The sequence below is a fragment of the Pleurodeles waltl genome, chromosome 3_1, assembly GCF_031143425.1.
Source record: "Pleurodeles waltl isolate 20211129_DDA chromosome 3_1, aPleWal1.hap1.20221129, whole genome shotgun sequence".
Lineage (NCBI taxonomy): Eukaryota > Metazoa > Chordata > Amphibia > Caudata > Salamandridae > Pleurodeles > Pleurodeles waltl.
In genome coordinates, this window is record NC_090440.1 from 1,959,643,184 (window position 1) to 1,959,666,470 (window position 23,287).

Here is a 23,287-nt window from a genome sequence, read left to right on the forward strand (position 1 = left end):
GCCAAAGCAATCTGCCCCACTCCAATCTAAATCATTCTGCTCTGCTCCACTCCAATCTGCCCCACTCTAATCCAGAAGAGTCTGCCCGCCCCAGTCTGCCCCACTCCAATCCAAAACAGTCTTCCCCACTCCAGTCTGCCCCATTCCTATTCAAAACAGTCTGCCCCACTCCAATCTAAAACAATCCGCCCCACTCCAGTCTAAAACAATCTGCCCACTCCAATCTGCCCAACTCCAATCCAAAACAATCTGTCCCACTCAAGTCCAAAACAATCTTTCCCATTCCAGTCTACCCTACTCCAATCCACCCCGCTCCACTCCAATCTAATATACTCCAATACACCCTACTTTTACCCCAATCCACCCCAGTTCAGTCCACCCACTTCAATTCAATCTACCCAGCTCATCCTACTCCAATCCACCCCATTCTAGTGTAGTCCACTTCACCCCACTCTAGTGCACTCTACTCCAGTGAAATCAATCCACCCCACTCCAGACCACCCCACTCCAGTTCAATCTAATACACCCCACTTCAATCCAATCCACCTCACTCAGCCCAGCCCTAGAACACCGATTTAATGTAGCCCACTCCATTCTACCCCACTCCAATCCATCCCATCCAGTCTACACACTCCAATCCACCCCATTCTACACCAATCCAATCCATAGACTACCTAAATACACTCCAACCCACTCCACCCTGTTCCACTCCAGTCCACTGTGAATCTCTGCCACTGAATTCAACTCCCCTCTACTTAAGTCTGCGGCACTCTACTTCCCTTACTCGAATCTACGGCACTCTATTCCAACACATCCACTCTACAACACTACTCCCCCACTCCTCCCCCACTCCTCTCTATGCCACCACTAACATTTTGTCATGCTGAACAGCAGCCACACTGGTGTACAGCATGGGAGAAACACATTGCCAAGCCAGTAGATCTTGTATAGGCAAGACCTATTCCATTTTCCAATGCTTGTTGATGGTCTGGTTTGACAGCACAACTGTCGCCAGACAATCACATGACTATCCCCAGGAGAGGGGCTTTGTCTCTGCCCACATGTTGGGAGCCAGGAGTACATGTTTTGATTGGGCAGAAGTTGTGTGCTTCCACAAAAAAGTGGGATTGCTGTTAAACAGCAGTGATCGTGTTTACTTATCCAGCTGCCTGAGTTTAAACATTTAGGGGAACACTCATGCCATTGAAGTACAATTAAAGTGTCTCAGATAACTAGATAATTTATGGTATTTTTCTCTGGCAGCAGCACATATGGGCAGAGGGCAATCATTACTATATATGGATTTTTAGGTTTGGCTTGACAATGCAGTCATAAAACAAATGTATGCTTGTTGACCACATTGTGTGATCCTGAGCAGATTATTTCATCTACCTCTGCTATGGTCTATTTAGCGGCTGAATTGGAAAAACTTAGGAACAGGCTAGACATAGCATTAAGCACAGCTTATCACTTTTATTTACATTTGTTAATGCACATAACAGCACCTTGGTTTACCTGGCCATTCACTTGGTTTGCCATGAAGTGAACCAGCGTGTCTTTGAGTAAGCAAAAATAGCAATACATTTCTTATATAAGATAAAGCAGATTTGACAGAAATTGTGATGATTGAGTGTACTATTCAGATGTAATACAGTTCCTCGTGCATTCCTACAGATGCACCTCCTAAGAGCGGGAACGATACACCCATCAGCCAGTAGCATGATGGTAAGACTGAGCTGATCGAACATGTGATTGACAGTGTCCCAAGTCAATTACTGTGGGGGCTCACCAGTGAGCCAGTGGTCTGGAAAGGTCTTGACCCAAGCTCACTATTGTTTTGCATTGAACACAAGAGGTTGGCTTTGCCAGACCTAAAATAGTAAATTACACCAGCATGGCCAATTAATGGCCATTGAACGTCGTTGGCAATCAGAGCATACAGCTGAGTAAACAAGGACGGTGTTTAACCTCACCTTATATTGTCTTTGTCCCACATGTGAACCATAGAACATGAGAGAGAGGGAATGTCCTAGAGGGAGAATACAATTACTCTAAAAATAAAATGGAGAAAAAGAACATTAAGGCAGCTTACTGACAGAATTATCTATAATTTGCAAAAGTTAATAGGACCAGCTAAAAGACATGAGTTTTCCGGGAATATTAAAGCCCGAAAATTCCACAGATTCAGAGCTGCTGAATGGAAGGCATTGGGCGATCTAGTTAGAATCTCAGGATCATTAAGTGAAGCATGTCCCAGTGTGTGTCCCCTCTCAAGCCATGAGAGAGCTTCAGTTTTTTGCCAGACATTTAGAATGACAGGCTTAGTGCTTTAAAAGAAAGGCAGCAGATCTTAAAGAAAATCTGTAGTTGCAAATACCACAATAAGAGCTGCTAAAAAACGAGGGAGATGTGATCATATGTGCTTAATTACAAAAGCATTTGAGCTGCAGGCTGGAGGGCAGCTTTGAGAGGAAGGAAAGAGCAGGGAGACGACATAGGAGTAATTTACACCATACAGTTAAGAGCTGACAAATGGCTGACGCGGACAGCAATAGGAAAATTAGAACAAATATGTATTACATCTGAGTGTGCAGGTAGAAGGAACTGTTTGACCCTAGGTTGTTGATGTGAGCCCTAAATGGTAGAACCTAGTCTAGCGTTAAACCCAGACATTTCACTGTGGCAGACAGTAGGTACAATATCGAGAGCAGGGAGAGAGACAGGAATCTGTCATTACCTAGAGTGAGGATGACAGCTGACAGTCGGTCTTCAGTGGATTACGTTTGAGGAAGCAGTGGGATATCCAGCCACTCAGAGCATCATGTGATTGTCATCCTGTGATGACCGACTAATATAGAGTTAGATGTTGTTGGGTAGCAAGTGTATAGTTTGATTTTTGCTTTCTTGTAACTCTTTGATGTTTCCATAAACACAGTGAAAAGGGTTTAGGTTGACCTCTGAATCACCCTAAATGGCACTTCCTTATGGTTTCCTCAGGATCTCCATGTTGGAGGCCGAGATAGACAAGAGCATCCCCTGACCCACTGTGTTTTAGACTCCTGAGACTTCAAGGATGACCATCAGACAGCTACCATCTTTGTCCAGCACACATGCCTTAGTGCAATGACAGGGGCAGCAACTGGACTGTTCTGGTTGTAGATTTGGAAGTTTTGTAAATGTTTCTGGGGGACATACATTTTTACATCATTACATAAATGCCACTTGTATAATAAGTGGATATACATGTAATGGCGGTTTAGTGCACCTGTAGGTGGAGGTGGTGGAGGAAAAGCATCATTGTCTGCTATGGTTGTAGAGTAGGATTAAGTTCTCCCTTTCTCTTAAAAGTAGATTGTTGATTTGTTTCCATGAGAATTTGCTTGGTAGCTGGTTGGGTGATGTAATCATAGGTTGTATGACATTGCAACGAATGCCTTACACACGCACTCTTTACCTCACAGTGCCTTTACCACGCAAGCCTATACCACGCATATGCCGTTACAATGAAATGTTAAGTATTTATCAGCTAAGTGAAATCCCTAGTGTCTTTAATAAATAAATAAATATATATATATATATGTTCGATGGCATGTGTAGCTGCAGATACACATGCTGTGCATATCCCGCCATCTAGTGTTGGGCTCGGAGTGTTACAAGTTGTTTTTCTTCGAAGAAGTTTTTTCGAGTCACGAGATTTAGGGACTCCTCCCCTTTCGGCTCCATTGCGCATGGGCGTCGACTCCATCTTAGATTGTTTTCTTTCCGCCATCGGGTTCGGACATGTTCCTCTTTGCTCCATGTTTCGGTTCGGAAAGTTAGTTAAAATCTCGGAAAATTCGACAGTATTGTTTGCGTTCGGTATCGGGTTAGTTAACGCAGATCGACATCGAATTTTGAAGAGCTCTAGTGGCCCTTCGGGGTTTCGATTCCCCGGCGGGGCCTGGTCGGCCCGACCACTTGCGTCTTCAAGGCTAATGGAACAGACCCTATTCCGCTTCTGCCCCGAATGCCACTACAAGTATCCTTACACAGATCAGCATCTGGTCTGTAATTTGCGAGGCCTGTCGAACGTTTCGGTCGAGGAAAACGCTAAGAGACCGGAGAGCAAGAAGACTTCAAATGGCGTCGGCAGGACACCAAGACCTGGAGGAAGAAGAAACTTTCTCCATCGCGGATTCGGACTCAGACGAGGCCGAAACCGAACAGATGCCGAAAACCGTGAGTAAAACAACCCTGGCCAAAACTCACGGAAAATACATTAAAGCCCAGGGGACGCCACCGCTGGCAGGCTATGGCTTAACCCGAAAATTAGGTGACCGGCCATCAGCACCGAAAAAGGGCACACAGGTGTCGAAGTCATCCGACTCCGGTCGAGATACCGGCACAGAACAGGCTCGACACCGAGACACCGGGTCAGAGCAATCTCGACATCGAGAAACCGGCACCGAAAAAGATCGGCACCAAGATATCGGAATTCCGAAAGCCAAAAAAGTGTCTTCGGAGCCGAAAAAGACGGTTGAAAAGGTTTCGATACCGAAACACCTGGCTTCGGAGCCGAAATCAAGTTCCTACACTGAGGAGCAGGGACTGTCCTCACAAATGCAAGGACACAAATTTGGGCAGGAGCTAGAAGCAGGGGAGCCAGATTACACACAGAGAAGGCTCCACATTCAAAAAGAGACAGGGAAAATCAGAACTCTCCCTCCAATCCGAATGAAAAGGAAACTTGTTTTCCAAGAGAAAGACAAACAGCCACAAGCAAAGGTGGCAAGACAAGTAACTCCGCCACCATCACCACATCGCTCACCACAACCATCACCAATGGCCACTCCACCAATGATGCAGTCCCCAACGCATACAGTGATGAGCCAAGATGATCCTGACGCATGGGATCTTTATGATGCGCCTGTATCAGATAACAGTCCCGACTGCTACCCAGCGAGACCATCACCACCTGAGGACAGTACTGCTTACACACAGGTGGTGTCCAGAGCAGCCGCATTTCACAATGTCACCCTGCACGCAGAACCAATTGAAGATGACTTTTTGTTTAATTCTCTGTCGTCCACACATAGTCAATACCGGAGTCTTCCTATGTTACAGGGAATGTTGAAACACTCCAAACAAGTATTTCAGGAGCCTGTGAAAGGCAGGGCCATCACTACAAGGGTGGAGAAAAAGCACAAACCACCACCAACAGACCCTGTGTACATCACGCAGCAATTAACACCGGACTCAGTGGTAGTAGGTGCAGCTCGCAAAAGGGCGAACTCACACACCTCGGGAGATGCACCACCACCCGACAAGGAAAGTCGCAAGTTCGACGCAGCGGGGAAAAGGGTTGCGGCACAAGCAGCCAACCAATGGCGCATTGCCAATTCACTGGCCTTGCTATCAAGATACGATAGAGCTCATTGGGACGAAATCCAACACTTCATAGAGCATCTACCCAAAGAGTTCCAAAAGCATGCGCAACAAGTGGTGGAAGAAGGCCAGAGTATCTCTAATAACCAGATGCGGTCGGCAATGGATGCAGCAAACACAGCTGCAAGAACTGTAAATACAGCGGTCACCATACGGAGACACGCATGGCTACGCACCTCAGGATTCAAGCCAGAAATTCAACAGGCGGTGCTGAATATGCCTTTTAACGGACAGCAGTTGTTTGGGCTGGATGTGGACACTGCTATCGAGAAACTTAAAAAGGACACAGATACGGCCAAGGCCATGGGCGCACTCTACTCCCCACAGGGCAGAGGCACATTTCGAAAAACACAGTTTAGAGGGGGGTTTCGGGGACAGAGCACAGAACCCTCAACCTCACAAACAAGGCCCACATACCAGAGCCAGTATCAGGGGAAGTTTTCGGGGACAATACAGAGGGGGACAGTTCCCTAAAACTAGAGGAAAGTTCCAAAGTCCCAAGACCCCGCAAAATAAACATTGACTTCGGTGTCACAAATCCCCCACACATAACACCAGTGGGGGGGAGACTAACAAATTTTTACCAAAACTGTGAGGAAATAACAACAGACACGTGGGTCCTAGCCATTATCAAACATGGTTATTGCATAGAATTCCTACAATTCTCTCCAAATGTGCCACCGAAAACACACAACATGTCCAAACAACACATGGATCTATTACAGCTGGAGGTCCAAGCGTTGTTGCAAAAAGATGCAATAGAACTAGTACCAAATCATCAGAAAGGAACGGGTGTTTACTCCCTGTACTTTCTCATACCCAAAAAAGACAAAACTCTAAGACCCATCTTAGATCTCAGAACCTTAAATCTTTACATCAAATCAGATCACTTTCATATGGTGACACTGCAAGACGTAATCCCAAACAACAAGACTACATGACAACATTAGACCTCAAGGATGCGTATTTCCATATACCCATACATCCTTCCCACAGAAAATACTTAAGGTTTGTAATCCAAGGGGTACATTACCAGTTCAAAGTGTTGCCATTCGGAATAACAACAGCGCCAAGAGTTTTTACAAAATGCCTTGCCGTAGTGGCAGCCAATATCAGAAGACAGCAAATACATGTTTTCCCGTATCTAGACGATTGGTTAATCAAAACCAATACGCAAGAACGGTGTTCACAACACACAAAGTACGTTATAGAAACCCTTCACAAGCTAGGGCTCTCACTCAACTACAAAAAATCACACCTACAGCCGTGTCAAATATAACAGTACTTATGAGCAACAATCAACACAAAAAAAGGGATTGCCACTCCAAGCCCACAAAGGGTACAGGCATTCCAAAACGTAATACAGGCCATGCACCCAAACCAAAGGTTCCAGGTAAAATTAGTAATGAAACTACTAGGCATGATGTCCTCATGCATAGCCATTGTCCCAAACGCAAGATTACACATGCAACCCTTACAACAGTGCCTAGCATCACAATGGTCACAAGCACAGGGTCAACTTCAAGATCTAGTGTTGATAGACCGCCAAACATACACCTCGCTTCAATGGTGGAATACTATAAATTTAAACAAAGGGCGGCCTTTCCAAGACCCAGTGCCTCAATACGTGATCACAATGGATGCTTCCATGGTAGGGTGGGGAGCACACCTCAACCAACACAGCATCCAAGGACAATGGGACATTCAGCAGAGACAGCTTCATATAAATCACTTAGAACTACTAGCAGTATTTCTAGCGTTGAAAGCATTTCAACCACTAATAACCCACACACATATTCTTGTCAAAACAGACAACATGACAACAATGTATTATCTGAACAAACAGGGAGGGACACACTCAACACAATTGTGTCTCTTAGCTCAAAAGATATGGCATTGGGCGATTCACAACCACATTCGCCTAATAGCGCAGTTCATACCAGGAATTCAAAATCAGTTAGCCGACAATCTCTCTCGGGATCACCAACAGATCCACGAATGGGAAATTCATCCCCAAATACTAAAAACGTACTTCCAAAGATGAGGAACACCGCAAATAGACCTATTTGCAACAAAAGAAAACACAAAATGCCAAAACTTTGCATCCAGGTACCCACATGCTCACTCTCAAGGCAATGCGTTATGGATAAGTTGGTCAGGGATATTTGCATACGCTTTTCCCCCTCTCCCACTCCTTCCGTATCTAGTAAACAAATTGCACAACACTACTAGACCTGTCAGTAGTGCCTCATATCAAACTGCCAAACAGACCAGATCTGTTAACTCAACACAAACAACAGATCAGACACCCGAATCCAGCAACGCTCTATCTAGCAATTTGGCTACTGAGATCTTAGAATTCGGACACCTAGACCTTACACAAGAATGCATGGAGGTCATAAAACAAGCTAGGAAACCAACCACAAGACATTGCTACGCAAATAAGTGGAAAAGATTTGTTTATTACTGCCATAATAATCAAATTCAACCATTACACGCATCTGCTAAAAACATCGTAAGCTACCTACTACACTTACAAAAGTCCAAGTTAGCTTTTTCATCCATTAAAATACATCTGACTGCAATTTCGGCTTATCTGCAAATTACGCATTCAATTTCATTATTCAGAATCCCAGTCATAAAAGCATTTATGAAGGGTCTGAAAAGGATTATCCCACCAAGAACACCACCAGTTCCTTCGTGGAACCTCAACATCGTATTAACACGACTCATGGGTCCACCATTTGAACCCATGCACTCATGTGAGATACAGTACTTAACATGGAAAGTAGCCTTTCTAATAGCTATCACATCTCTCAGAAGAGTAAGTGAAATACAAGCATTTACCATACAAGAACCCTTTATACAAATACACAAACATAAAGTAGTTCTACGCACAAATCAAAAATTCTTACCTAAAGTCATTTCACTGTTCCACTTAAATCAAACCGTGGAACTCCCAGTGTTCTTTCCAGAACCAGATTCTGTAGCTGAGAGAGCATTACATACATTAGACATCAAAAGGGCACTAATGTACTACATTGATAGAACCAAACAAATTTGCAAAACAAAACAATTGTTTGTTGCTTTCCAAAAACCTCATACAGGGAATCCAATATCCAAACAAGGCATTGCCAGATGAATAGTTAAATGTATTCAAACCTGTTATATAAAAACAAAAAGAGAACTGCCTATTACACCAAAGGCACACTCCACTAGAAAGAAAGGTGCCACCATGGCTTTTCTAGGAAATGTACCAATGACTGAAATCTGTAAGGCAGCCACATGGTCTACGCCTCATACATTTACCAAGCATTACTGCGTGGATGTGTTAACAACACAACAAGCCACAGTAGGACAAGCAGTATTAAGAACATTATTTCAAACAACTTCAACCCCTACAGGCTAAACCACCGCTTTTGTGGAGATAACTGCTTACTAGTCTATGCACAGCATGTGTATCTGCAGCTACACATGCCATCGAACGGAAAATGTCACTTACCCAGTGTACATCTGTTTGTGGCATGAGACGCTGCAGATTCACATGCGCCCTCCCACCTCCCCGGGAGCCTGTAGCCGTTCGAAGTTGACAAAAAAAAAAAAAAAAAACATTTAAACTTGTACATTTGTAAATCTGTAAATATATCACTTTTAGTCACATTATGTACATACATACTTACTCCATTACATGGGCACTATTACTATATACACAACTCCTACCTCACTCTCTGCGGGGAAAACAATCTAAGATGGAGTCGACGCCCATGCGCAATGGAGCCGAAAGGGGAGGAGTCCCTCGATCTCGTGACTCGAAAAGACTTCTTCGAAGAAAAACAACTTGTAACACTCCGAGCCCAACACTAGATGGCGGGATATGCACAGCATATGAATCTGCAGCGTCTCATGCCACGAACAGATGTACACTGGGTAAGTGACATTTTCCATATGTATCTCCTACTGGTGATCGCCAGTAGATAGTTACAGTTAGGAACATGTTTCCATAGATAACATTTTATGACTTGCCTATATCTTTGGCGCCCTTCGACAAATTTTCAAGAAATTTTCCAAAAGAAGTGTTCCAGAGAATCTTGTTGTACATGGGCAGTTTTGGGGCGATCCTTCAAGCGGGGCTGAGAAAAAGGGGGTGGGTGTAAAAAAAAATTGTTTCCCATTATAATCCCCATAAGGATTTTGAATACACAACTACATGGCGGAAAGGTAACTTTTGGTACAGAAAGAAACCTTTTTGTTGTTTAGTGTAAATCCGTTCATTTTTTTTTTTTAGATTAAAAAAAAGAAATATGTATGCCTGGAGGTGCGAAGGCTTCGCAAATACTCCTTTTCTTGTGCTGAGATCTGATTGGCTGTCCACACCTCAGCCTGGAAGTGTTGGCAGCCCTCTTGGGACTCTGCTTTAGCTGAGACCCATAAAACATTTGTTTTAAAAGAAAAGGGGGCAGGGTAGGGGCACCCTGACCCCTTAGCTCTGGTGTTTGGGTCCCAGAGGGAGCCCACTAGGGCAAAAAAGCATTTAAAAAAAAAAAAAATGTTGCCTAAAATCGTAGATCTTCGAATCGGGTGAAAATTCAAAAAAGAAAAAGAAGAGCAGGCTCCCGTACTTTGTTTGAATAGAGCACCAAGTGGGCCAGGTCTTGAGCCTTTTTTTTTTTTTTTTTTTTAAGGAGAGGGGCACACAGGGCCCCCCTCCTAAGGCTTATTAAGCCCCTAAGACGACCACCTTCCCGGGGCGATTATGCAAAAAATATGCGGGAGCTGAGTGATTACTCTTCCCCCCCCACCCCCCTCCAATTCTCCCCATTCCCCAGCTCCCTGGGGAAAAACAATAATTCATAATGGGGGATGCACATGTGGCCTCCCACACAGCCCCAGGGAACGATCTGCCCTCCCCCCCACCTCTGGGCTGAAAATGAAATTTATACAGGTAGTGCCTACACGTCCCACCCGCAGCCCCGGGGACCACTACCTCCCCAGGACAGAATGGTAATTTGAAATGAGGGAGTCCCTCAAGGCCTCCCCCACAGCCCCAGGGATCGCCACCTCCCAGGATCTAAATCTGAAATTCATGCAGGGGCGCCTGAGTGCCCCCCGCAGTCCCGGGGACCCTCAACTCCCAAGGGCAATTTATTGCAATGAAGGGACCCCCACCTGCAGCCTCTGGGACTGCCACCTCCCCAGAGTTCATATAACATGATGAAGGGGTTCCGTTCCGTACCCCTAACCCCGGGGACCACCACCTCCCCGGGGCCAAGGTAAACATTGGAGAGGGGCTGCGCGGCCGCCCTCGTGGAGCCAGTAATGGCCCTGGGGACCGCCACCCACACTGATTCAGCTCCTGCTATGTGTCTGGGTGCCCACTCCCGGGACATAGCTGTTTGCTCTGACTTGACAGGAGCTTTGACATCTCTCGTCAAGACAGAGCAAACACTCTGCTTCCAGTGGACGAGAGCTGTCAAAATGCTGTTGCCCGCTGTAACAAGAGGTTTCATCTCTGTGCCTGCCCGCAGAGAAGCGGGCAATGAAAGTGATGAAACGATTGCTTTTGCAGACAGGTAACTGCATGGTTAGCAACTTCCTGTGTGCAAAAGCAATGATGGCTCCCACAGGAGGTTGGGAGCTGGCTGGGACCACAGGGGCCTTGAGACTCCCTCTGCGATCCCACTCGGGGCCCTGGGGGATGGGGTCATCTGTGCAGCTCCCTCCCCTATTAAATTAAGGCCAGACCCCGGGGGATGGGGTCCCTGGGGCCAAATTCAGCCTGGGGAGGGGGTCCTTGTGGCTCCCCTTCTCCCTTTATTTATGTCCAGGACCCGGGGGATGGGCTCCCTGGGGCCAAAATCAGATCGGGGTGTCACGCAGCCCTCCTCCCCTAGAGTCCATGGGTCTCCCTTTAAATTGCTATAAGAACACAAATGTGCAAATCTCCTGAAAGCTCCGCCCACTTGGCCATGCACTGTCCACCTTAGTAGTAAGTAAAGGTCTTCCTGCTTTTTGCCAGGATGATGGACAGCTTAGCAAATTTTGGTTGTACATTCTTGATGCAGAGGAATATGAGGACCTCTCTACAAAACAAAGAAGCACTTAGATCAAATAGATAGGAAGACGTACCCTGGTTTGGTGTAGATTTACGTCTTTATAGTCTCATTGGCCTCTCTATAGCCGGATTCTTGTTATCACAGAATTCTGGAGAAAGATGCACAAGGAGCAGTCACATTGCTAAATGCAAACAAGGCAGTCTGGAGACACTTCCTTATGGTCCTTTATGCAGCTGTAGTGTAGAATACACACTTTACATTTTCCACAACAAGTTAGCACCTACTTACTAACCGGTAGAAAGTACTTCAGTTGGGTAGGCATTTTGTGCAAAACTGTGAACTATTGTTAGATAAACAGGCAGGTGCAGGTATTTTGTGTCCGAGTCACTCACGCAGCTACTGACACACCCACACAGACACAGACCCAACCAGGCTAACGCACCTACTCAAAGATGCACTCAGACTCATGTACCCACTCACAGACGTACTGAAACACTCATGAACCCATTCACAGACCCACTTAGACACTCATACACCCATTTGAAGACTCATGCACCCACTCACTCACAGACCCACTCAGAAACTCACACATTCACTCGAAGACTCATTCACCCACTCTCAGACCCACTCAGAGACTCAGGCACTCACTTACAGACCCTTTCAGACATTCATTCACCCACTCACAGACCCACTCAGATTCTCACAGACCCACTCACAAACTCACTCTAGAGACACTCTCATACCCAGTCACAGAGACACTCATATCCACTGACAGAGACACTTACACCAACTCTCACACCCAGATACTCACTCTCACATCTACTCTGACACCCAGAAAGACACTCTCACACCCACATAGACCCACTCACACACACTCTCAAACCCAGTCACTGCCACACTCACTCTCAAACCCATAGACAACCTCTCACACCTATTCTCACACCAAAAACGACAGGCCCTGGGGCCAACCCCCACTGCGCACAGACGAACTGCTGAATTTCTATGGTTTTGTGCGAGTAAATTCAGAACCTAACCTTAACGTCCCTGTAACCTTTGGTTTTTTTAAGTGAATTTCTATTGTTTTTTTTAATTCTGTTTCTGAACTATAACAGCAGTGTACACCTATATATATGTGTTTACGTGTATGTGTGTGTGTGTAAATATATATATATATATGTTCGATGGCATGTGTAGCTGCACAGGTCCTGCCATCTAGTGTTAGGCTCGGAGTGTTACAAGTTGTTTTTTTTCGAAGAAGTCTTTTCGAGTCAAGGGACTGAGTGACTCCTCCTTTTTGGCTCCATTGCGCATGGGCATCAACTCCATCTTAGATTGTTTTCTTTCCGCAATCGGGTTCGGACGTGTTTCTTTTCACTCCGGTTGTTCGAGTCGCAAAAATATTACAAACTCTCTAAATTCGTTGGTATTGTTTTCGATCGAGTACCATCTATCATCGACACCTCGATACCGGCGGATACAGATCTCTACTTGCCCTTTGGGGCACCCGTGCCCAACTTGGGCCTGGTCGGCCCGACCAAAAGTCTTGTCGAAGCCTCATGGACTGGACCCTGTTTAGAATCTGCCCTCGGTGCCACGCCAAGTATCCTTACATGGACCAACATCTAGTTTGTAACCTGTGTCTATCTCCAGATCAGCGAGAGGATACTTGCGAGGCCTGCGGATCCTTCTACTCGAAAAAGACTCTGAGAGACCGAAGACTGCGAAGGTTAGAGATGGCGTCCAGAAGCACCGAACGCCTCGATGCAGAAGAGGAGGAGATGATCCACACTGCCATCTCCGTTCGGGGGTCCAATTCCGAGCACGAGTCCGACATCGACCGACCGATAACAGCGGGTCAGCATGTGAGTACACTTGCCCCGATCCAATCCAGGCCCAAATACAAGGCCTCTGGGATGCCACTGCCAGAAGGCCATGGCTCCACCCTTAAGAAAACTACCGGTGACCAAGCAACATCTTCGGCACCGAGAAAGACCACACCAACAACAAAGTCTTCGGACTCGAGCCGAGGAACAGGCTCCGAAATCATAAAGCACCGACCTTTCGAGTCGAAGCCCGAAAGTCACTCTCGGAGCCGAGGCCAACAAGTACTTCAGGCCTTTCGATCCCGAAGAAGCCGGCTTCGGAGCCGAAAAAACACACATACACTGAGGAGCATGTACTTTCAAAGCAATTAAAAGAAAGCCATAAATTTGCAGAAGAACTGACACAAATGGAGGATTTTGACGAGAAACAGGCCAGAATACAAATTCATAAAGACACTGGCAGAATCCTCACTGCACCTCCTCTAAGAACAAAGAGGAAACTGGCCTTTCATGGACATTTGGACACTGATCAGCCACCGGCTAAAGTGCCAAAACCAAGACAAAAATCTCTGCCTCCTCAGTTTTCACCTCACCAGTCTCCTCCTCATTCTCCTCACCTAACTGTCTCCCCCCCTGCTACCCGTACTGCACAATCTCCATCACACTCTGTACAGTCACACCAAGATGACACTGATCCATGGGACCTTTATTATGATCCCATTTCAGACAATAGTCCAGAGTGCTATCCATCAAAGCCATCCCCCCCAGAACATAGCACCTCATATACACAGGTTCTAGCCAGGGCAGCGGCATTTCACAACGTAGCCATGCACACAGAACCTCTTGAGGATGACTTCTTATTTAACACATTGTCCTCAACTCACGCCACCTACCAGAGTCTACCCATGCTTCCTGGCATGTTAAAACATGCACATCAAATCTTCCAGGAAACAGTTAAAGCAAGTGCTATTACTCCAAGGGTAGAAAAGAAATATAAGCCACCACCTTCAGACCCAATTTTTAATACCCAACAGCTAACCCCAGACTCTGTACTGGTCAGCGCAGCAAGGAAGAGGGCTAAGTCCCAGTCCTCTGGGGACGCACCCCCTCCAGATAAAGAAAGTAAGAAATTCGATGCTGCGGGTAAAAGGGTGGCATCAAAGGCAGCTAATCAATGACGTATAGCTCTAATTCCCAGGTTCTAATGGCCAGATATGACAGGGCCCACTGGGATGAGATGAAAGACATTATCCAGCATCTCACCAAGGACCAACAGAAGAGAGCCCAAAAGATAGTAGAGGAGGGACAAGCAATCACAAACAACCAGATCAGATTAGCGTTAGACTCCGCAGACACAGCTGCAAGAACTATTAATACAGCTGTCACCATTAGGCAACACGCATGGCTTAGGTCGTCAGGCTTTAAACCTGAAATTCAGCAGGCTGTTATCAACATGCCTTTTAACGAGCAACAACTATTTGGCACACAGGTTGATACAGCCATTGACAAAATGAAAAAAGACGCTGACACTGCCAAAGCTATGGGGGTGCTTTATTCAACCCAATACAGAGGCTCATTTTGAAAGCCTCAATATAGGGGAGGCTTTAGACCCCAACCATCTGAGCCATCTACCTCCCAAGCCAAAGCCTCTTAACAGACGCAGTACCAGAGAGGGGAGTTTCGGGGAACCTACAGAGGACAGTTTCCCAGATCTAGAGGAAAATACCAGCCCTCAAAGCAACCCACTCATGCCAAACAGTGACTTCATCCACATCTTCCCTCACCACACTTCCCCTGTGGGAGGAAGATTACAAAAGTTCCACACCCACTGGTTACCCATCACAACAGACAATTTGGTGTTATCCATTATCCAACATGGTTACTGCATAGAGTTCACACAAACTCCTCCAGATATTCCCCCAAAAACACACAAACTCCCATCTCAACACATTTCAATGTTGCAAACGGAGGTACAGGCACTATTACTCAAACAAGCCATATAACTTGTGCCACATCATCAGAAAGGAACAGGGGTTTACTCCCTGTATTTCCTCATTCCCAAAAAAGACAAAACATTGAGACCAGTACTAGATCTCAGAACTCTCAATCTCTACATCCGATCAAAACACTTTCACATGGTAACTTTACAGGATGTAGCCCCACTGTTACAACAGCAAGATTTTATGGCTACACTGGATCTAAAAGATGCGTATTTTCACATATCCATCCATCCAGTTCACAGAAAATATCTCACGTTTGTAATGCAAGGAAAACATTACCAATTCAAAGTGTTACCTTTGGGGATAACAACAATTCCCAGAGTATTTAAAAAATGCCTTGCCGTAGTCACAGCATACATAAGGACACAACACATAAATTTCTTTCCCTATCTCGACGACTGGCTAATAAAAGCCAACACTCAAACACAGTGCCAACATCATACACACACTAGGGTTCTCAATAAACTACCAAAAATCGCACCTACAACCAGCGCAAATTCAGCAGTATTTAGGAGCCACATTAAACACCCAAAGAGCACTTGCAAGCCCAAGTCTACAAAGGGTACAATCGTTCCACAGCATATTGCCAAAAATCCAGCCAAACCAACAGTACACAGTCAAATTTGTCATGAAACTGTTGGGCATGATGACATCATGCATCGCCATTGTCCCAAACGCAAGATTAAAAATGCGGCCCTTACAACAGTGCCTTGCAAAACAATGGTCGCAGGCACATGGTCATCTTCAAGATCTGGTGTTGATAGATCGCCAAACACACATATTGGTTCATTGGTGGAATTCCACAGATTTAAACAAAGGTTGGCCATTTCAAGACCCTGTGCCTCATGCCATTCTTACAACAGATGCATCAATGGTTGGATGGGGAGCACACCTCAACAATCACAACATTCAGGGACAATGGGACACCAAACAAAAACAACTTCACATAAATCACTTAGAACTGCTAGCAGTATTCCTAGCACTAAAAGCTTTTCAACCTCTTCCTGTTCACAAACACATTCTCATCAAAACAGACAATATGACAACAATGTACTACTTACACCAACAAGGAGGAACTCACTCATCACAACTTTGCCTTCTAGCACAAAAAATTTGTCATTGGGCAATTCACAACAACATTCACCCTTTAGCTAAATATATTCCACGGATTCACAATCAATTAGCAGAAAGCCTCAGCCGAGATCATCAGCAAACACACAAGTGGGAAATTCACCCCCAAGTGCTTCACAAGTACTTGCACCAGTGGGGAACACCAGACATAGATCTGTTCGCCACCAACCACAACGCAAAATGCCAAAACTTTGCGTCCAGGTACCCACACCCTCGATCCAAGGGCAATGCTCTATGGATCAACTGGTCAGGGATATTTGCTTACGCTTTTCCACCTCTCCCGCTCATTCCATTTCTGGTCAACCAACTGCGTCAAAACAAACTCAAAATCATACTTATAGCACCAACGTGGGCACGTCAACCATGGTACACAACATTGTTAGACCTGTCACTAGTACCACACATCAAACTACCAAACATGCCGGACCTGTTGACACAAAACAAACAACAAATCAGGCACCCCAATCCAGCAATACTCAATCTAGCAGTCTGGCTCCTGAAATCTTAGAGTTTGGATATCTACATCTTCCACCAGAATGTATGGAAGTGATTAAACAAGCAGGAAAACCCACCACCAGGCTGTGTTAGGCAAACAAATGGAAAAGTTTTGTTTTTTACTGCCAGTCCAAACACATAACACCCCTTGCCCCAACCATACAGGACATTGTGGGTTATTTACTCCATCTACAAAAAGCAAATTTGTCTTTTTCATCCATTAAAATACATCTCACAGCTATTTCAGCTTATTTTCAAAATATACAAAACAAATCTCTATTCAGAGTACCTGTCATCAAAGCCTTCATGGAGTGTCTAAAACGTATCATACCTCCAAGAACACCACCAGTACCGTCATGGAATCTTAATATTGTACTCACACGACTCGTGGGTCCACCAATTGAACCCATGCATTCCTGTCAAATTCAATTTCTAATATGGAAAGTAGCATTCCTAGTGGCAATCACTTCATTACGAAGAGTTAGTGAAATACAAGCATTCATTATTGAACAACCCTTTATACAAGTACACAAACATAAGGTTGTACTTCGCACAAACCCAAAATTCCTACCTAAAGTCTTCTCGCCGTTTCATTTAAATCAAACAGTGGAACTTCCAGTCTTCTTCCCACAGCCGGACTCAGTAGCAGAGAGAGCACGCCATACATTAGATATTAAAAGAGCTTTAATGTATTACATTGACAGAACAAAATCATTCAGAAAGACTAAACAGCTGTTTGTCGCATTCCAGAAACCCCATACTGGTAATCCTATATCAAAACAAGGCATAGCCAGATGGATAGTAAAGTGCATCCAAACCTGTTACCTAAAGGCTAAAAGCCAGCTATTAATAACACCAAAAGCACATTCCACTAGGAAAAAAGGAGCAACAATGGCATTTCTAGGAAATATACCAATGACAGAAATCTGTAAAGCAGCCACTTGGTCAACACCCCATACATTTACTAAGCATTACTGTGTAGATGTGTTAGCAACACAACAAGCCACAGTAGGACAGGCTGTACTAACAACACTATTTCAAACAACTTCAACTCCTACAGGCTGACCACTGCTTATGGGAGGAGAACTGCTTTGTAGTCTATGCATTGCATGTGTATCTGCAGTTACACATGCCATCGAACGGAAAATGTCACTTACCCAGTGTACATCTGTTCGTGGCATGTTCCGCTGCAGATTCACATGCGCCCTCCCTCCTTCCCGGGAGCCTGTAGCTGTTTAAGTTACATTCAAGTCTGTACATATGTATATATATCTCTATTCATTGCATGGACATCTCTTTCTTTACACTCTATCACTCCTGCCTTACCCTCTGCTGGAAAACAATCTAAGATGGAGTCGATGCCCATGCGCAGTGGAGCTGGAAAGGAGGAGTCACTCGGTCCCGTGACTCAGAAAGACTTCTTTGAAGAAAAACAACTTGTAACACTCCGAGCTCAACACTAGATGGCGGGACCTGTGCATAGCATGTGAATCTGCAGCTTAACATGCCACGAGCAGATGCACACTGGGTAAGTGACATTTTCCATATATATATATATATATAGTCCTTTATCAGCCCCTAAAGTCACCCACCCCTAAACCCCCAAAATACCCTTAGAACCCAATACCCTTACTGCTAAACCCCCCAAAAAAAAAAAAAACAATACCCTTACCCACTCCTAAACCATAAAAATACCCTTACCACCCAGTACCCCCACCCACCACCTAAACCCTAAAACACCTTTATTACGCAATACCCTTACCCCAAAACCCTAAAAGTGCTCCTAGAACACAACACCCTTGCCCACCCCTAAAAATACCCTTACCACCCAAACCCCCCACTCACCACCTAAACCACCTTTACCACTGAATACCCTTACCCCTAATCCCTAAAAAATACTCTTACTACCCAATACCCTTACCCACCCCAAAAACCTAAAAACACCCTTACCACCCAATATCCTTACCCACCCCTAAACCCTAAAAACACTCCTACCACCTAATTAATACCCCTACCCACCTTAAAACCATAAAAAAAACCTTACCACCCAACACCCTTAACCATCCATAAACTCTAAAAACATCAGCACCCAATACCCTTTCCCACCTCTAAACCCTAAAACGCCCTTATCTTAATCCCTATTAAACGCATATGCTAGATAAAGACCTGTGAGATAAAGGCATTGGATGGTAAAGGCATTGTGTGCTGAATGTGGTGTTGTAATGGCTGTTTTCTGTGACCAAGACACCACTGTGTCTTCTGAGTGGTTCCATGTGGACCCTCGTCTGATACTATGCAAGGGAAAAAGGTTTTCCCTCATAGAATACCCTATCAAGGGCTTTCAGTAGCATCATGGGATTATGTGGACTGAGGACTTGTTTGTTAAGCTTCCCATCCACCTGTAACTGAAATTGACACAGTCACCTTTCACTGTAAAGGCGCAATTAATGTGCTGCTTAATGGTACTTTTTAATCTTACTGAGTCATGGAGGCAAGTGAGCTGACTCCCTACTTGAGCTGGAACAGCTCTGGATAAGTGCAGTCTATATTCTTTCATTGAAGTGGGCTATCCATCCATAACTTTTGAACATTGGATACTGAAAAAGGTTACTTGCACAAAAGATTTTGTTTTCGACTGTGGTATCCTAGGATATTTGTTGCTGTAACTATGAATAGTACAAGTGACAACAACATTTCTAAACAGAAAAGAATTTCATAAAATAAAGGAGGTGAAGTGCCATGACAGGGAATATTTATTTTCCTAAGTGTAAAGCCCTCTTACAAGTTGGGTGGATAAGGTACAGTATTTATCCTACCTCAGGATGAGTTATTTAGCAGGTGCGATAAATACCTATTTTAAATCATCCACATGAAAATGAGGCATATCATGAAGAATCAGTTTTAATAACCAATTCTGCATGTTTTTCATTTTTTCCTGATATTTCCCCTGATAAGTTTTGGATGGTTTTAACCTTCCAGAATTTGTCAGCAGAAAAGTGTGAAGATGTGAGGGACTGGAATTTGCCCTGAGTTTATAGCATGGGAACAAGCTCAAACACATCAAGTTCTCAGTAGGGGCAACCAGTGGGCTTTGCCAGATTTGTAACCAGGCCATCTTTCAGACTCCTGGTGTTGAGGAATCCCTGAATGTACGATCTGGGTGGGAAGATGATGGTTAAGGTGACTGAAAAGACAGCAGCGCCGTCATCCCTTTCTATTCAATTTGAACAGTCCTGCATTTGTGTCAGAATGTGTTTTTTAATCTGGGTGCAACAAAGGGCCTAACACAGGTGCTATGGGCCCATCGGTAATGGAGATGACCACCGACCACTGGTTCAGTAGGGAAAATCAGCTTAAATTGGGTGCAAAGGGCCACTTATACCTCTGGGTGCAGTGTCACTGTATCTGCTGCACTAGTAGTTACGACGCTTGGTACCACCAAGTACTAAATTCACCAGACTTACTCTTCAATTTTGCTTCCTCTGTGTTCAAATTCTGCATTTTATTTCTAACTTTTACTTAAATGGTCCATCTATTGCCGCATCTTTGGTCCCATGCAGCATCACTAGGTATCTGCTTTGTTTATTGTAAAGGTAACATTTCTCCAGTGTCCAGACCCATTTCCTTCAGAATATTGGATGCCTAATGTTATTAGATGTGGTGTTGCTCTACTTTAAACTAATAGGAAGCGATGCCAAAGAATGCAGCACTCTTAGTCTAGGTATCAGATAAAAGCACATGAAAATATGAACATAAGCATTTAACTTGAATGTAGTGAAACGTGTATATAGCAAAATACTCACACAGTTAAACAATGATAGGCAGAAAATGTCCAATTCATCAACAATTAATTTATGCAGATATATATATATTTAAGCTAAATGATTCCTCCTTGCCAGCATCAAGCGGAGGAACCCTGAGGTCGTCCCAAAGATGGGATTTTTCCCTGAACAGTGCGTCCACTTTCAGACAAGCTCCTTACTCAGCGCGAGGTTTCTGCACCTTATATACCTTAAACCCGTGGAAGAGTCTAGTAATCCCGTCCTCCCTTTGGTTTTGAAATTCAAGCGCTAGCTGTACTCGGGCTGTGTTGAAAGAACGCAAAGGAACGGGCCCTGTCCCAATGCGCATTCCAGAGACAGAGACGTACTTTTCCTTGTTGGAAACATTCCCATGCTGAGACGCTCTTATCATGTCTTCCTTCCACATCCCCCATGTTGCGTTCCAGCATGGTGTAACCATGTGCTGGTGAGAAAAGCACAAAGACGCTGTGTGTGGAAATCAAGCTGTGTTGAAAAACCCTGCGTTGCCGCTCTGACGGCACCTGAAGCTAAGCACAAAATGGAGTCAGTGGTCAAGATGGAGTCGATAGTCAAATACACATAGGATTACAGATGTGAAGACCTAAATCCTGAAATATGCCTTGACGTACACCCTCCTACTGTTATATCTCATTCCCTTTTTTATTCTCTGACCAGGTTGCATAAAGAACCATTCCTACGCTTCTAACATGTCTCAGGAGTCAAGGAAAGACAGGGTGCTAACTGCTGTTCTTCTGAACTGATCAACATAAGTTATCACTAGAGGGTTCCAAAATTATGCCTGTGCAACATTTATCATGCCTAGGGTTGTGCAAAATTTGTCACATCAACTTCACTAGTAACGTTTCATATACAAAAGGAACTTGTGGATTGTGGGTAGGACTTAAATTTCAGAATTCCTGGCTGCCTTGGAAAACCTAATGAGAACTCTTTTATGGAGATGCTATGTGGGCGAATGGCTAGACCTGCCGACATTGGAACTGGAAAACCAAGTTTTAAACCATGCTGCAAATCACTTAATTTCTCGTGCCTAAAGATTTATTATGTCTGGTTCACTTGTAAAGTACTTTGATACCCTAAGGTCAAATGTGCAGTAGATAAAACTGCAAAAAGTAAGACTGTCTTGTTTCAAAGGCACCACAAGTATTGATGCCTCTGCCCAGAAGTCCCCACCTGCCAGTATAGATACTCAGATTACAACAAAACGAATTACCTTCCCCCAGATAGTTATTGTTGGAGGGGAAGATAGTTATTGTTGGGGGGGAAGAGGGACTGCTGCACCAATCCTATCTTTCTGTAAAGGTTGGCTTTAGGCCCCATAAGCACTGCCAGGCTCATCCACTAAGAGAGCCATCCTTCTATGCCGGAATGGGGAACCTCAGGTCCGAAGAGGGTTCCCCTGTCAGAACTACGGCTGGCTGGAAGTTGTGCCCTGGACCGTAAAGTATGGTCCAAGCTACACAAGATACACTGCTTGGGAAGGATTCCTTTCTTCGAAGTGAGGTGAAAAGCTCTGGTCACAGCTCCAGCAGAGCGGGTTGCGTGACCTGTCAAAATGTGCACAGGGTGAACTTTTCCAGGCCTGCAAATGGTTCCCCCCCTCTCTGGCAAGATGGGAAGCTCTAATCAGATCCCCAGTTAGAGCTGCAGAATGCCTGATATACTGGTCGTGGAACTGGGTGCTAGGCAGCAACTGTTTTCATTTGCAAGGGCTTCGGTAGGCTTCCATCCTCACGAGGGGCTAAAAGCTTCAACTGAGTCTCCTTGTTAAAGCTCTGGAAGCCCCCGGGTGTAGGCCCCTACGAGTGGGCTCTATTCACCGGCCCACGGTCTCAGAAAGTGTCCATTACAGGACATCCAGGGAGGTTTCCTAGCTGCAGTAGGTTTGAAAACCCTGACCATAGATCTTGGTCATAGCTCAGGCAAGCCCATGGTGAGTTCCACTTGGTATGGGCACCATTTGCTGGCCTGTTGGTAATGCAAAGTGGCCAGGATGGGGTTACACAGCCCTGGCAAGGGTTATCCTCCTCAGACAGGGTGGAAAGCCCTGACAGATATGATCAGAGCTCCAGTAGGCCCAGAGTTCATTCTCTTGGGCTCCATTTGCCAGCCATTGATGTCACAAAGTTCCCAGGACAGGGTTCCACCGACCCAGGCAAGGTTCCCTTTCTTATATCTCCTATGAAATCTCGGGCAGCAGGCTGCATGCCTTGTGTGGCTTACTGTGCACAGTGCTTTGGGTGTCTCCTCCATGTCCGGGGCTGGGAGGCTACTCTACTCCAGGGCAGGTTCTAATTTCTACCCCCTGCGCTTTGGTCTCCAGTTCATGAAAGGTTATGCTGCTACAGCCTGCTTCATCCCTTATGCGCACAGGGGTTCATCTGGGTTTCTAGCCTTTAACATCCAACTATGATCAGATGTAAAATCCTGCTGAATTTAAACCCACTAGTAAGCAGAGGAAAAGAAACTAACTAGGATTCAATAATAACAGCGAGCAAAGCGTGTGACTCCCCATCTAGCGGCGGGTGCAGGAAATATTA

The 23,287-nt window shown here is 45.0% G+C and overlaps 1 protein-coding gene across 1 annotated transcript in view; it reads left to right on the forward strand.

Annotated features, from left to right (window-relative positions):
- The window catches only part of PIGL (phosphatidylinositol glycan anchor biosynthesis class L), a 421,207-nt gene that overhangs the window by 121,085 nt on the left and 276,835 nt on the right, over positions 1–23,287 (forward strand). The window lies entirely within an intron of this gene.